The following is a 13,297-nucleotide window of genomic DNA, read 5'->3' as shown; positions in this document are numbered from 1 at the left end:
AATAAATCTTTAAAAAAGAAAGAAAAAGAAATGACTGTAAAGCACTGGTGGAGGAGTTCCCGGCTGGATAACGTAGATATTGGGAGTCACAGGGTGAGGCTTCTGTCCAGCCCTTGTTAGGTCACACCTGCCCCCTTCACCAGCTTGGAACGCTCGCGCCACAGGTCTGTGGAGAGGCATAGACAGGGAAAGGGGGGGGATGCAGCCACAACCCTCCCTAGGGCATCTTACCCCTTCTGTGACCCCACTAGTGGGAGGGGAGGGGAGAAGGCAAGCCGGTGAAGTCCCAGATGGGGTGTGGCTCTGGCTGGAAGCCCTTTGACACTTTCCCTTGGGATGGCCAGGACAGGGACAGCAAGACTTGCCTCAGGGGGATTGGGATGGGAAAGGGAACTGAGAAAGATGATGGTGTGGAGGGGGATCTGAGGAGGGAAGGCCAGGGGTGCACTGCAGGGAAGTGAGGGTGCGGTGGCCACGGAGTTCACAGAGAGGGTAGGATGCAAAAAAAAAAAAAAAAAGAAGAAGAAAAAGAAGAGGAGGAGGAGGAGGAGAGGCTAGGTTGCAGCTCCTACTTTGCTGTGTGAGCACAAGAGCGCGTTGGAAGAGCAGGTGTCTTATTACTGCTGTCTGTGCCCCACCCACAGGCCCAGGCCTGGCTGGAGGGCACCTGCACCTGAGTGTGCTTCCTGTGTGTCTCTCCCAAGGGCCAGGGCAGTGGGTGTGGGGCAGGCCAGAGTACTGAAGGCAGTGGATGAGGACCACAGCTTCCTGGCCCTGCCATGGACACCTCTGATTCCCAGCTGAAAGGCTGGGACAGTCTCACAGAAGCTAGGGCAGAGTTGAGTACATTTTTCCATGGTGCAAATCCCTTCCCGTCCGGATGCTCTGTTTTCTTTCCCGCCTGCCTTGCCTCACTTCCCCATTCCCTCACCCTGCTTCTTGGGGTTGCCACTGGCACCCAGATCCTTGTGTCACGGTCTGCTCTTAGGAAGAGCCAAACCAGGACCGTGAACAACGCACCTGGCCGTGTTGCGTGCTCTATTCCTCTATTTAATTTTCTTACCCCCTAAGTAGGAGTAGGTATCACTAGCCCAACTTCACAAATGAGGAGTACAGCCCAGCGCTGTGGTGTAGCAGGTAAAGTTGCCACCTGCAGCACCAGCATCCCATATGGGCGCCTGTTCATGTCCCAGTTGCTCCACTTCCTATCCAGCTCCTTGCTAATGGCCTGGTAAAAGCAGCAGAAGATGGCCTAAGTGTTTGGACCCCTCCAACCAATGTAGGAGATCCAGATGAAACGCTCCTGACTGGCTGGCCCAGCCCCAGCCATTGCAGCCATCTGGGGAATGGAAGAGTGGATGGAAGATTTTCTCTCTCTCTCTCTCTTTCTCTCTCTCTCTCTGGGTGTGTGTGTGTGTGTGTAACTCTGACTTTCAAATAAAATAAATACAACAAAACAAATGAGGAGTAAAGGTTACTGCAGGGGTAGGATTCAAACCAGATCCGTCTATTTCCAAATCCCAGACCTTAACCACTAGGCCTACGTCCTGCTTCTCTCTGACCCTTTCTGGGCCTTTTCTTTTTCATCCGTAAAGTAAGGGGTGACCTGTTGAAGGGAGCCATGTACTCCGGTTCTCCTGTAGCTAAGCATCGAGATGGTCATCGAGATGTCTGCAGAAGGCACTAGGAGAGGAAGTGCTAGAAAGAGGTCAACTTGACTGGCAGGCCCAATTTTTTTTTTTTTTTTTAAGATTTTATTTATTTTCTTGAAGGTCAGAGTTACACAGAGAGAGAACAAGAGGCAGAGAGAGAAAGAGAGAGGCCTTCCATCCGTTGGTTCACTCCCCAATTGGCCACAACAGCCAGATCTGCACCAATCCAAAGCCAGGAGCCAGGAGTTTCTTCCAAGTCTCCCACACAAGTGCAGGGGCCCAAGCACTTGGGCCATCTTCTACTGCTTTCCCAGGCCATAGCAGAGAGCTGGATCGGAAGTGGAGCAGCCGGGAGTTGAACCGGCACCCAACTGGGATGCTGGCACTGCAGGTGGCGGCTTTACCCACTACACCACAGTGCTGGCCCTAGGCCCATTCTTTTTATTCTTCCTCATCTCCTTCCTCATCTCCTCCCTCTTCTTGGGATGTGGACATGAAGGCCACCTTGGGCCGGGAGACAATGAAGTGTTGGAAGGTGCACTGTGACATAGGCACTTGGGAGGACCTAGACCCTGTACCCAAAGATCTAATTTAGCAAGGGCAGCAGAACCATAACAGATGGGAAGAGATCAGCGCCAGGAGGGAGCTGCAAAGCGCTATGGGAGCTCAGGGAAGGAGAATTCCCCATGGGGGTTGGGAGATTGGGGGAAGTGTCAGGCGGAGATGAGTTCTAAATAATGGCAGGGACTGTGACAAGGTGAGGGAGGTGGAGATGGCGGAGTGAGGGGGTGAGATGCAGTCAGAGGTAAGAAGGTGAACAAAGGTGTGGAGGGGGCACAGAGGGGGCGGGGGAGGGATCTGTGCGGGACCAAGTTCACGAGGGAAGGGGGTGTGAATTATGGCGGTGGGGCGCGAGGCTCCGATTCAGAGCTACGGCGCTCTGATCGGCAGCCACAGGCAAAGGTGTGCCCAGAAGAGAGGCGGGCAGATCGGCTGGGACAGCTGGGCAGCGTCCAGAGAGCTTGGAACCGCACAGGGCCCTAAGAAGGGAAAAGAAACGGGCGAGACAGGCGACGGAGCAGGGAGACGCCGAGCCTGCCTGCTGGAGAGAACATGCCACACACGTTTAATTAGCTGCCTGGTGTGCCAGTGGATTATGGGGAATTAGCGGCGCCCAGAGCCTGGGGACCGTGCTGGGAGCTGAAGGGAAGTTAATGAGAAAGACAGCAACATGCCCCAGGGAGAAACAAAGGAGGAGGAATCGGTAGCCAAGCGGAGAGGCAGCAGGAGAAACAGATGTCTGGCGCTGAGTCCCTGGGAGTTCTCAGCCTCCAGGGTTGGGCTCCTGGGTCAGGCTCCCGGCCCCCTGCTGATGGTTCTAATCCCTGAGAGCGCCCAGGGAAATGACCCAGGAGCAGGGCTGGAAGTGTGGAGTTCCTGACTCTTCTTGGTCCTTTCCCAGCAGGGTCCCAAAGTCCCAACAGAGGAGGCAAAACTGGGTTCCCTGGGCCCTTGTGCAGACCAGAAGAGGAATGCGACCTGTACAGGGCAGCAGGTGGCAAACCCAAGGCACTGACCACGTCTCCCATTCGCCCTGCTCTCCCTACACTGTGGCCTTGCCACTCTTCATGAAAAGGAGGAGCTGGGCTAGGCCATAAAAGGTGATGCTACTTCCACCTGGCGTGCTCTCTCTCTTAAAACTCTCACACTTGGAGTCCAGCCATCGTGCTGTGAAAAGCCCATGCCACCCACAAAGGTTCTGATGTTGTGGCAGCCACCCCAGTCAGGACCAGTACAGAAGGAAAAAGTAGGGCCTCGTGTGCAAAAATTAAGAACTTTTTTTTTTTTAAACTTTTTACTTGTTTTCAATTTGAAAGGCAGAGAAATACAGAGACAGAGCTCTTCCATCTTCTGGTTCACTCCCTCGTAACAGTCAGGGCTGGGCCAGGCCAAAGCCGGGAGCCTGGAACTCAGTCTGGATCTCCCATGTGGATGGTAGGGACCCAAGCATTGGGCCATGACCTGCTGCCTATCAGGGTGCACACTGGCAGGAAGCAGCGGTTGGAAGTGGAACAAGGACTCAAACCCGGAGGGTGAGGGGCAGGCGTTGTGGTGCAGCGGGCTAAGCTGTGCCTGCATCCTATGTTGCTGTGTCTGGGATCAAGTCTCATCTCAGCCTCTGCTTCCAGTTTTCTATAATGCACCGAGGAGGCGTAGATGATGGTTCAAGTTCTGAGTCCCTGTAGGGTGCACATCAGTAGGAAGCTGGGATCAGAAGCAAAGGCAGGACTCAAACCCAGTTAGTCCAGCGTGGGGTACAGGAGCCCCGATCGGGCCTTAACTGCTGGCCAGATGCCTCCCCTCTCATCCCCATGACAACAAAGAGCATGCTCTCTAACCCAGTGACTGCACTTCTTCAGCTACACGTGCACATATTTGAACCGACACATCGTTCATTTTAGCGTTGCTGAACACAATTGGAAAGTGTTCATCGTAGCAAAACAAGTGATTCACTGCAGCATTGTTTGTCATGGCAAAATACTAGAAACAACCTCCATGGCCAGCAATAGAGGAGCTATTAAATACATTATGATGGATACACACAGTGGAATGCCGTGCACCTTCCACAGCAGAATGTAGAATCAATCAGAGCAGGCAGCTGGCCCCGGGGTCCTGATGCCAGTTAGGATCTTGGCGCCCCACCTTGGGGTACTTTGGTTTGATGCCTGTCTGGCTCCTGAGTGCAGCCTCCTGCTGATGCTGGAACCTCAAGGGGAGTTGGGTCCCTGGCCCCCGTGTGGATTGCGTTCCTGGGTCTAAGCTTCAGCGCCCTCCCTACCCCCGGGGCATTTGCATAGTGAACCAGTGAAAGAGAGCTCTAAGTCTCTCAAATAATAAAAATAAGAGAATGAAAGATCATTCAATCTATTGACATGAAATAAATTCTAAGTTAAATTGTTGTGAAGTTAAAAAACAACAACAACAAGGTGTACTCTTTGCTGCCTTATATGTGACACAATAAAAAGCAAGGGTACAGGGCCGGCGCTGTGGCACAGTGGGTAAAGCTGCTGCTTGGCCGGCGCCGCGGATCACTAGGCTAATCCTCTGCCTTGCGGCACCGGCACACCGGGTTCTAGTCCCGGTCGGGGCGCCGGATTCTGTCCCGGTTGCCCCTCTTCCAGGCCAGCTCTCTGCTGTGGCCTGGGAAGGCAGTGGAGGATGGCCCAAGTGCTTGGGCCCTGCACCCCATGGGAGACCAGGAGAAGCACCTGGCTCCTGCCATCGGATCAGCGCGGTGCGCCGGCCGCAGCGCGCCTACCGCGGCGGCCATTGGAGGGTGAACCAACGGCAAAAGGAAGACCTTTCTCTCTGTGTCTCTCTCACTGTCCACTCTGCCTGTCAAAAATTTAAAAAAAAAAAAAAAAAAAAAAAAAAAAGCTGCTGCCTGCAGTGCCGTGATTCTATGTGGGCGCCGGTTCGTGTCCTGGCTGCTCCACTTCCGATCCAGCTCTCTGCTATGGCCTGGAAAAGCATGGAAGATGGCCCAAGTGCTTGGGCCCCTGCACCCACGCGGGAGACCCGGGAGAAGCTCCTGGCTCCTGGCTTTGGACAGGTGTAGCTCCGGCCATTGTGGCCATCCAGGGAGTGATGACCTCTCTCTCTCTCTCTCTCTCTCTCTGCCTCAGCCTCTCTGTAACTCTGCCTTTCAAATAAAATAAATTAATTAAAAAAAAAAAAAAAAAAGCAAGGGTGCATTTTCTCATGTGTGTGTAGAAAGAATGGGGGCCACAGACAGCAGTCTCTACCCGCCCGGTTCTCCGTTTCTCCCCTTTGTGTGCAGAAGGTAAGCGGGCGGGAGAAGCACTGCCTTTTCCAGCTCTGCCTTCTTCCTCCTGGTTCCTCTTGGACCCGAGGCCAGCTGAAAGCCCCAGCCCTTCCCCCCTCGCCGCTGGGAAGCCGAACTTTCTTCACCCTGGGCTGTGCAGGTGATTAAAGAAAAAAAAAAAAACTTCAACACAGGTCTTCCCACCTCGCTTTTAAATTGCATCCCGCGGCTCCAGCCCACTGTTTCAAGTTATTTTAGAATCTTGACTCTGACATCCAAATATTAGCTTATCCTCCCAGCAGCGGTGCCATCTGCAAACATGTGAGCGCTGCTGTCGCTGGGAGCTGCTGAGCTGATCAGAGGCGGGGAGCTGGGCACACAGGCGTCTCCCCAGAGTGGGGCGGGCACTGGGCCTCGTGGCTCAGGCCCCTGTGTCCCACATCGGAGTGCCTGGATTCTGTTCCCGGCTCCGGCTTCCTGCTTATACACATCCTGGGAGGTGGTGGTGATGGCTCAAGGGATTAGGTCCCTGCCATCCATGTGACAGACCTGCAAGCAGACAGGAGTTCTCTCTCAAATAAATCAAAGGGAAAGACAGCTCCCCAGCCCTATGCCAGCTGAGTAACCCACTGGGGTGCAGGGGCTCAGCGGCTGAAGGGGCTGTAACTCTGCCCCCTGGGCCAGCTTGGGGGCCACTCACTCAACTCACTGGAAACAGGGACACTGTAGTCCGAGGCGTTTTCCTAGTGCCCCACAACATCAGTGACCCACTGTTGTCAGTATGACTATTATTACCCAGACGTCCAGCCTTAGTGAAGGCACCACTCTCTAGATGTGCTCCAATTCATAGTTTAATATTAAATTCTAGGCCGGCGCCGCAGCTCACTAGGCTAATCCTCCGTCTGCGGCGCCGGCACACCGGGTTCTAGTCCAGGTTGAGGCGCCAGATTCTGTCCCGGTTGCCCCTCTTCCAGGCCAGCTCTCTGCTATGGCCCGGGAGTGCAGTGGAGGATGGCCCAAGTCCTTGGGCCCTGCACCCCATGGGGGACCAGCATAAGCACCTGGCTCCTGGCTTCGGATCAGCGCGGTGCACCGGCCACAGCGCGCCGGCCGCAGCGGCCATTGGAGGGTGAACCAACAGCAAAAAGGAAGACCTTTCTCTCTGTCTCTCTCTCACTGTCCACTCTGCCTGTCCAAAAAAAAAAAAAAAAAAATTAAATTCTAGAATAAATTGGGGCAGCCCACCTACAGTTTCCAGAATGTGCCCCCCTTTTTGGCCTGTCCCTGCACCCCGGCATCATGGTCATTTTCCTTTATGCCCATGGCTTTCTCGGCTACATGAAAGAGAGTTCTGGGCTCTATCTGCAAACGTTTCTCACCACTTGGGATTTGCAGCTCATTCTGAATGGCTGGGTCCTTGGGTTTTCTCCTATTACCTTGTCTTCTACGTGCGCTTTCAATTTCCTCTCTAAACCATGCTTTGCTTTGCTTTTCCCAGTTTAGACAGGCTCCCCCCTCCCAGGGTGTGCGGAGGGGATGAGGACAACTGGGGCAGAGCATTTTGCCTTGCTCGGCAATCAGCAGCCTGACTCATCCCCAAGAGAACCCTGACCTCTCCTGGGTTCTCCCGCTTGAACAGAACAGTGATGTCTCTGCACCTTCTCCACGTGTCGGCTTACCAAGGACTTCACCCTGCCTTCCCTTACACCCTTTCCAAAAAAATGTGCATTCATTTTTATTTATTTGAAAAGCAGAGAGAGGAAGAAAGAGAGTGAGAGAGAAAAAGAGAAATCTTCCATCAGCTGGCTCACTCCACAAATGGGCACAACAGTAAGGGCTGGGTGAGGCCATAGCCACAAGCCAGGAACTCCAACCTGGTCTCCCACGCTGGCGGCAGGGACACAATAGGAACTGAGCCATCGCCTGCTGCTTCCCAGGCACAGTAGCAGGAAGCTGTATGGGAAGCAAGGACGGAGGTAGGACCAGATCCCAGGAGCTTCATTTGTTATGGGATCCAGGCGTCCCACGCAACAGCTTCTTTATTTTTTTAAAAAATATTTATTTATTTATTTATTTGAAATGTAGAATTACAGAGAGGCAGAGGCATAGAGAGAAAGAGAGAAGTCTCCCATCCGCTGGTTCACTCCCCAGATGGCTGCAATGGCTGGAACTGGGCCAGTCTGAAGCCAGGAGCCAGGAGCCTCCTCCGGGTCTCCCACATGGGTGCAGGGCCCCAAGGACTTGGTTCATCTTCCACTACTTCCCCAGGCCGTGGCAAAGAGCTGGATTGGAAGTGGAGCAGCTGGGACTCAAAGCGGCACCCATATGGAATACCGGCACTGCAGGCAGCGGCTTTACCTGCTATGCCACACAACCAGCCGCAGCTTAATTCTTTAAAAAAGCTTGAGCCACACTGGTTTTTTCCCTCTGTTTTCTACACAGGATTTTTTGCAAAGGAGATGCTCTAATTTCCCATTTTAGAGCTTCATGTCTTTCCTGCACCATACTCCATCTAGCTGCTAAATTTGGGATTCTAACTTTTCTTTTTTTTCAATTCATTAAAAAAAAAAAAAAAAGATTGGGGCCGGCGCTGTGGCTCACTTGGTTAATCCTCCTCCTGTGGCACCGGCATCCCATATGGGTGCTGGGTTCTAGTCCCCAGTTGCTCCTCTTCCAGTCCAACTCTCTGCTGTGGCCCGGGAGGGCAGTGGAGGATGGCCCAAGTGCTTGGGTGCCTGCACCCATGTGGGAGACCAGGAGGAAGCACCTGGCTCCTGATCGGCGCTGCACCAGCCATAGCGGCCATTTGGAGAGTGAACCAACGGAAGGAAGGCCTTTCTCTGTCTATAACTCTACCGCTTCCTGGGGGCTTTTGTACCTCCCCCCCCCCCCCAAGAAAGGACACTGACGCTGTGCCACTCCTAGACTGGCCATGTGCTGCGGTGTAAATCTCACTTACCTGGGCGTGAATTCTAGCTCTGCTGCTTATTAGCACATTGTTAAATCTCTGAGTTCCTTTTTTTTTTTTTTCACTTAAAAAATGGGGACATTATCTCTGGCTCATGGGGTGACTGAACTAATCTATGTCCATACCTGTGCACAGAAGTTTTCACACGAGCCAGCTCCCCATGTACAGCTTAGGTTCATGGAATCCCAGGCGTCACATGTTCTGTGTTAGCAGGGGTGATATGTGTCTTTGCCCAGACAGCGTTCCTTTGCTGAGCCCCAGCCCTTCATGTTATACAAGTGTCCAGCTCAACGTGGATGGCTGCGCCCTAGGGCTCTAGGGTTCTGGGCTGACCGTGGACCCTCACCCCCAGGATGGGCGTGAGACTCAGGTCTGGCCAGCAGGGGACGAGAGCAGTCCATTTCTCAGACACACCAAATGGTTTACAGATGCTTGCATTTTGAGCCAGCATCCTGGGGATTTTTGCTGGAGCTCTCCAAAGAGGTATTTGTTCTTTCTCTGGAATTACAAGCTCTAAGAAGCCGTGAGTAGAGCTGCCAGTTGGCAGCCTGCAGCTACACAGAGAGGGAAGCCAGGCAGTGATGGGCAGACTGAAAGAATGGGGAGAGTGAGTGTGCTGATGCCCTTGTCTGAACTGCTGGAGTGACCACTGGCCATCTGTCACTTGGGGGACAGCCTCCGCTTCTATTAAGCCAGCTTGAATGGGGCTTCTGGGTATGCAGCTGCCAAACACTCCCTTTTCATTGTTGCAATAAAATCAAGAGCTCCTCCTGAAATTTAACTGAGCGGGTGTTTGGTGCAACAGGTAAGATGCCACTTGGGATGGGCACATTCCACCCCAGAGTGCCTGGGCTCCAGACTCGGCTCTGCTTCCAGTTCCTGGGGCAGCAGATGGTAGCTCCAGTGCTTGGGTCCCTTCTAGTCATGTGGGAAACTGGGATTTAGTTCTGGGTTCCTGGCTCTGGTTGCCAGTGGTTGCAGGCATTTGGGGAATGAACCAGAGGACAGATTCCTTTTTCTTTGAAATAAAAACAGACAATTTCACAAGAAAAGCTGCTCCACTACTATAATGTAGAACATCTCTAGGATTCAATACGTGAGCATGGCTTTTGCTTTTTAGAAATCCCACAGGCGGACAGGTCTGCGTCCTGACTTTGCCATTACCAGTGCTGGGCAGTCAGTTAACCCCACTGAGCTGCAGTTTCCCCACTAGGAGGGTAGGATTTTGCTAACAGCTGTTTTGTGGTAAGGGGTAAGTGGGCAACACACACAGCGGATCATCAGTAACTATTCTATCACCAGATGGCAGGTGCATTTATGTCATGGCAATAGCCTTTCCCGGGACAGCTGGGTGCATATCCACATATTTCCCATGCTTCATCCACGTCACATCCTGGCACCACCACAGGATTCAGGCTGATTGTGGCTTTGACCAAGGAGAGAGCAGCAATTCAGGTTTTGGAAAAGATGGAAGATGAGGGGGTGGACAGGAATTTCAAAGCTCAAATGGAGGAGAGGTGGAATGAGCCTTGTTTAAAACATCGGTGACGGCAGAACTTTACGCCCACTTCCTATTTATAAATATCCCCGTTTCTCAGTTTGGCTCCTCCCACAGGAGGCTGGGGTGGAAGGTAACACAGATAGCAGCTACAGTGGAGGCGACTGTGGGGGGAGAATTGGGGCTTTGTGGCTTGGGCTCAGGGGGTCAGGATTAAGAAGTCTTTGGGCAATTCAGGTGGGAATGGAGTACGGAAGTATCTGCTCCTTTTCCAGGGGCCTGTGCAGGCAAAGGGGCACCGCAGCCATCCTCCCCACATGCTGATCTCTGATCGCTCCCTGGAGCCCCGGCTTATCTCTGCCCACCACTTGGTCCTGGCAGCAGGAAGCCGAGATAAAACACTGTAGCAACAGCTGAGCGGGGCTGATGCATGGGGCGGCAGGGCGGGGACACTACAAACAGCAGGCATTCTGAGAAGCCAGCAGTGACTTTCAGAAGCGGGAGAGGAGTGAACGTGGTCATCCCGTGGGGAGGGGTTCTAGTTGGACTCAGGGCCTGGGATGTAACTTTACCCCTCTAAGGACCCTGACGGGCAGCCAGGAGACAGCGTACGTCTGTCAGGCGGCCATTCATTCAGGGTATCTTTGAGTATGTACTATGTGCAAGTCACCGTTCTGAGTACTCTACTGCCGACACCGTGCTCTGGACAAAGACCGGGACAGTTAGATCAACTCCACCCGCCCTCGGCTGCTCAAGCCTTGCTGACCTTCTCCACGCCACTGGCTGGAGCTGGACCGTGTCTCTCCTCCCCTCCCACTTCCTGCAATTCTAGCAGCTGCCACACACCAGCTGCTCACTCTGTGCTGGTCCCTGAACCACACACTCTCATCTCACAGAGGAGGCGCCTGGGGCCTGAATGATCAAGGCCCGAAACCTTATGCTGCAACCCTGCACGGAGCACTGGACCCCCCCTGGTGGACAGGAGCATGCCCGCCCGTGGATCCCGTGGTGCTTAGTGCTAACTTCTCACATCACATGTTGCTTCGCCCAACAGCAAGTGTGTCAAGGGGCACCCCCCTTCTGCGCACCAGGTGGGGCTTAGACCGTCTCATTCAATCCTCTTATGGCCCGGACATTCTGCATCACCCTCAATGGATGGTAAACACCATGGAGGACAGAGCACCCTCTCGCCAGCTAACCAACAGCTGCACTGATGAAACTCCCCGCCCTGGCCCCTCCAGGCGGGAAGGCATGAGCTCCACTGGGAGTGCCGGGGAAGTCGGAAATCAGGCCTGGCGCTCTGTCCACGCTCACCCTGTCTCGGTTTCCAGCCAAGGACATTTTCCCGTCTTTCTGATGCCAGGAGGGCAGGGCCCCAGATGGGATGGAAAGCGGCAGTAGGTACAGTTCTGGTTCTTGTCCTTATCTAACCCTCTGGCTCTTTGTGCTACTGTGGAAATAAACACACGTTCCTTAGTGATGTGGCAGTACCCGGGACAGCCCAGTCCTCCCGCTGCCTTATCCAGGCAGGGGGTGCCACCAAACTTCCTCTCCCCCATGCGACATGGTTTGCTCCCTGGAAAGCTGGGGGGTCCCACTCACTCCCCTCCTCTCCCTGCCTTGCCATTCCACCATCCTCGGACTGGACTTTGGTGTATGGCAGGGATTTGAATCTACGTAAAAATATCCTTCAGGGTTGCAACAAGTTGGTTCCAGAACACTTGCAGATTTCGAACCAAGTCTAATTGGTCCCAGACTGCAGAGGAATCCACGTTGAGACTGAAGCATACTGGGCTCTGCCGTATCCGTTCCTGGCCTCAGGACATCGGATCAGATGGGTGTGTCTGGAGACCCAGCACCTGTGCACTAGGGGACTCCCCAACATGGGAGGGGCAGGTGGCATGAAGCAGCCGTCACGTGGAGGTTAGCTGGTGGGCTAATACTTGCTGTAGAAAATGACTCTGTCCTGAAAAGAACCTCTCATTTGCAGCTTTTCCTCCAGGGCAGAAGTTGGAGTGCGAGACTCTGACCCTCCACATGTAAAGAGAAAAAAGGGGACAGCGCTGTGGAGCAGCAGGCTGGAGCACCACCTGCAACTCCAGCATCCCCTGAGTGCTGGTTTGAATCCCAGCTGCTCCACTTTTTTTTGGTAAGATTTGCTTCATTTATTTCAAAGATTTACGGAGGGAAAGTCAGAATCTTATCCACTGGTCCACTACCCAAGTGGCCACAAATGCTAAGATTGAGCCAGGAGCTTCGTCCAGGTCTCCTGTGTGGGTGCAGGGGCCCAAGCACTTGGGCCATTTTCTGTTGCTTTTCCCAGGCCATCAGCAGGGAGGTGGATCAGAAATGGATCAGCCAGGACACAAACTGGTGTCCATGTGAGATGCCAGTGCCGCAGGCAGCAGCTTTACCTACTGTGCCACAGTGCCGGAGCCCCAGCTGCTCCACTTCTGATCCAGTTCCCTGCTGGTGTACCTAGCGGGGCTGCAGGGTATGGTCGGAGTGCTTGGGCCCCTGCACCCACATGGGAGACCCGGATTCCTGGCTTCTGCCTGGCCCGAGGCCAGCCATGGTGCCACGTGGGGAGTGAACCAGCAAGTGGAGCATCTCCCCAAAGTCAAGCAATCTTCTAAAAAAAGGGTAAGAGATCAGTAGGAGAAAACCCAGCCCTATGGGAGTTCGCTGGTAAGCTCAAACATCTCTGAAAAGGAGCTAATTAGCTTTGCCTAAATTGAGAAAACAAAGACCCAAGCAGGAACCCCTGTGGCACTTACAGAGGTGACTGAAGGAGCCCGGCACACGGCAAGGACACCTCCGAAGCACCTGCAAGAGATGCTGACACATCCCTTCTGGCAAGCGGGCCAGTCCGCTGAGGGGCTGCTTCACTGTGGAAGTCCTCGTCAGTGACCTCGCTTCTCATCCATGAGAAGTGCAGGCGCCTACGTGCCCTCACGTGCTTCGCCTCCCTGTCACCCTGCGGAGGTGAGCCGGCCTTCCGTGCTACTCTGCACCCGTTGCTTGGTTCACCGCTTCGGGGCTCAATGTAGAGCCTTCTCCCTCGACCAGCCGGCTTCCTGGTTACTTTTATCCCCTCCAAGAAGCAATACAACGCCTTGAAGGGCAGGCGCCGTGGTGTTGCGGGCCAAGTGCCTAGGGTTGAGTCCTGGTTACCCCATTCCCATTCCAGCTTCCTGCTGATGTGCCTGGTCAGAGTGGATGAGGGGCCGAATCTCCACATGGGCCAGCTCTGTGGAGTTCTGGGCTCCTGGTTGTTAGGGACCACTGGCAAGGAACCAGCTCAGATGAAAGCTCTCCCTGCCTTTCAAATAATAAGCATTTCTAAAACGGTG

Source organism: Lepus europaeus, chromosome 7 (genome assembly GCF_033115175.1).
Source record: "Lepus europaeus isolate LE1 chromosome 7, mLepTim1.pri, whole genome shotgun sequence".
Classification (NCBI taxonomy): domain Eukaryota; kingdom Metazoa; phylum Chordata; class Mammalia; order Lagomorpha; family Leporidae; genus Lepus; species Lepus europaeus.
Note: the sequence above shows the minus strand (reverse complement) of the source record.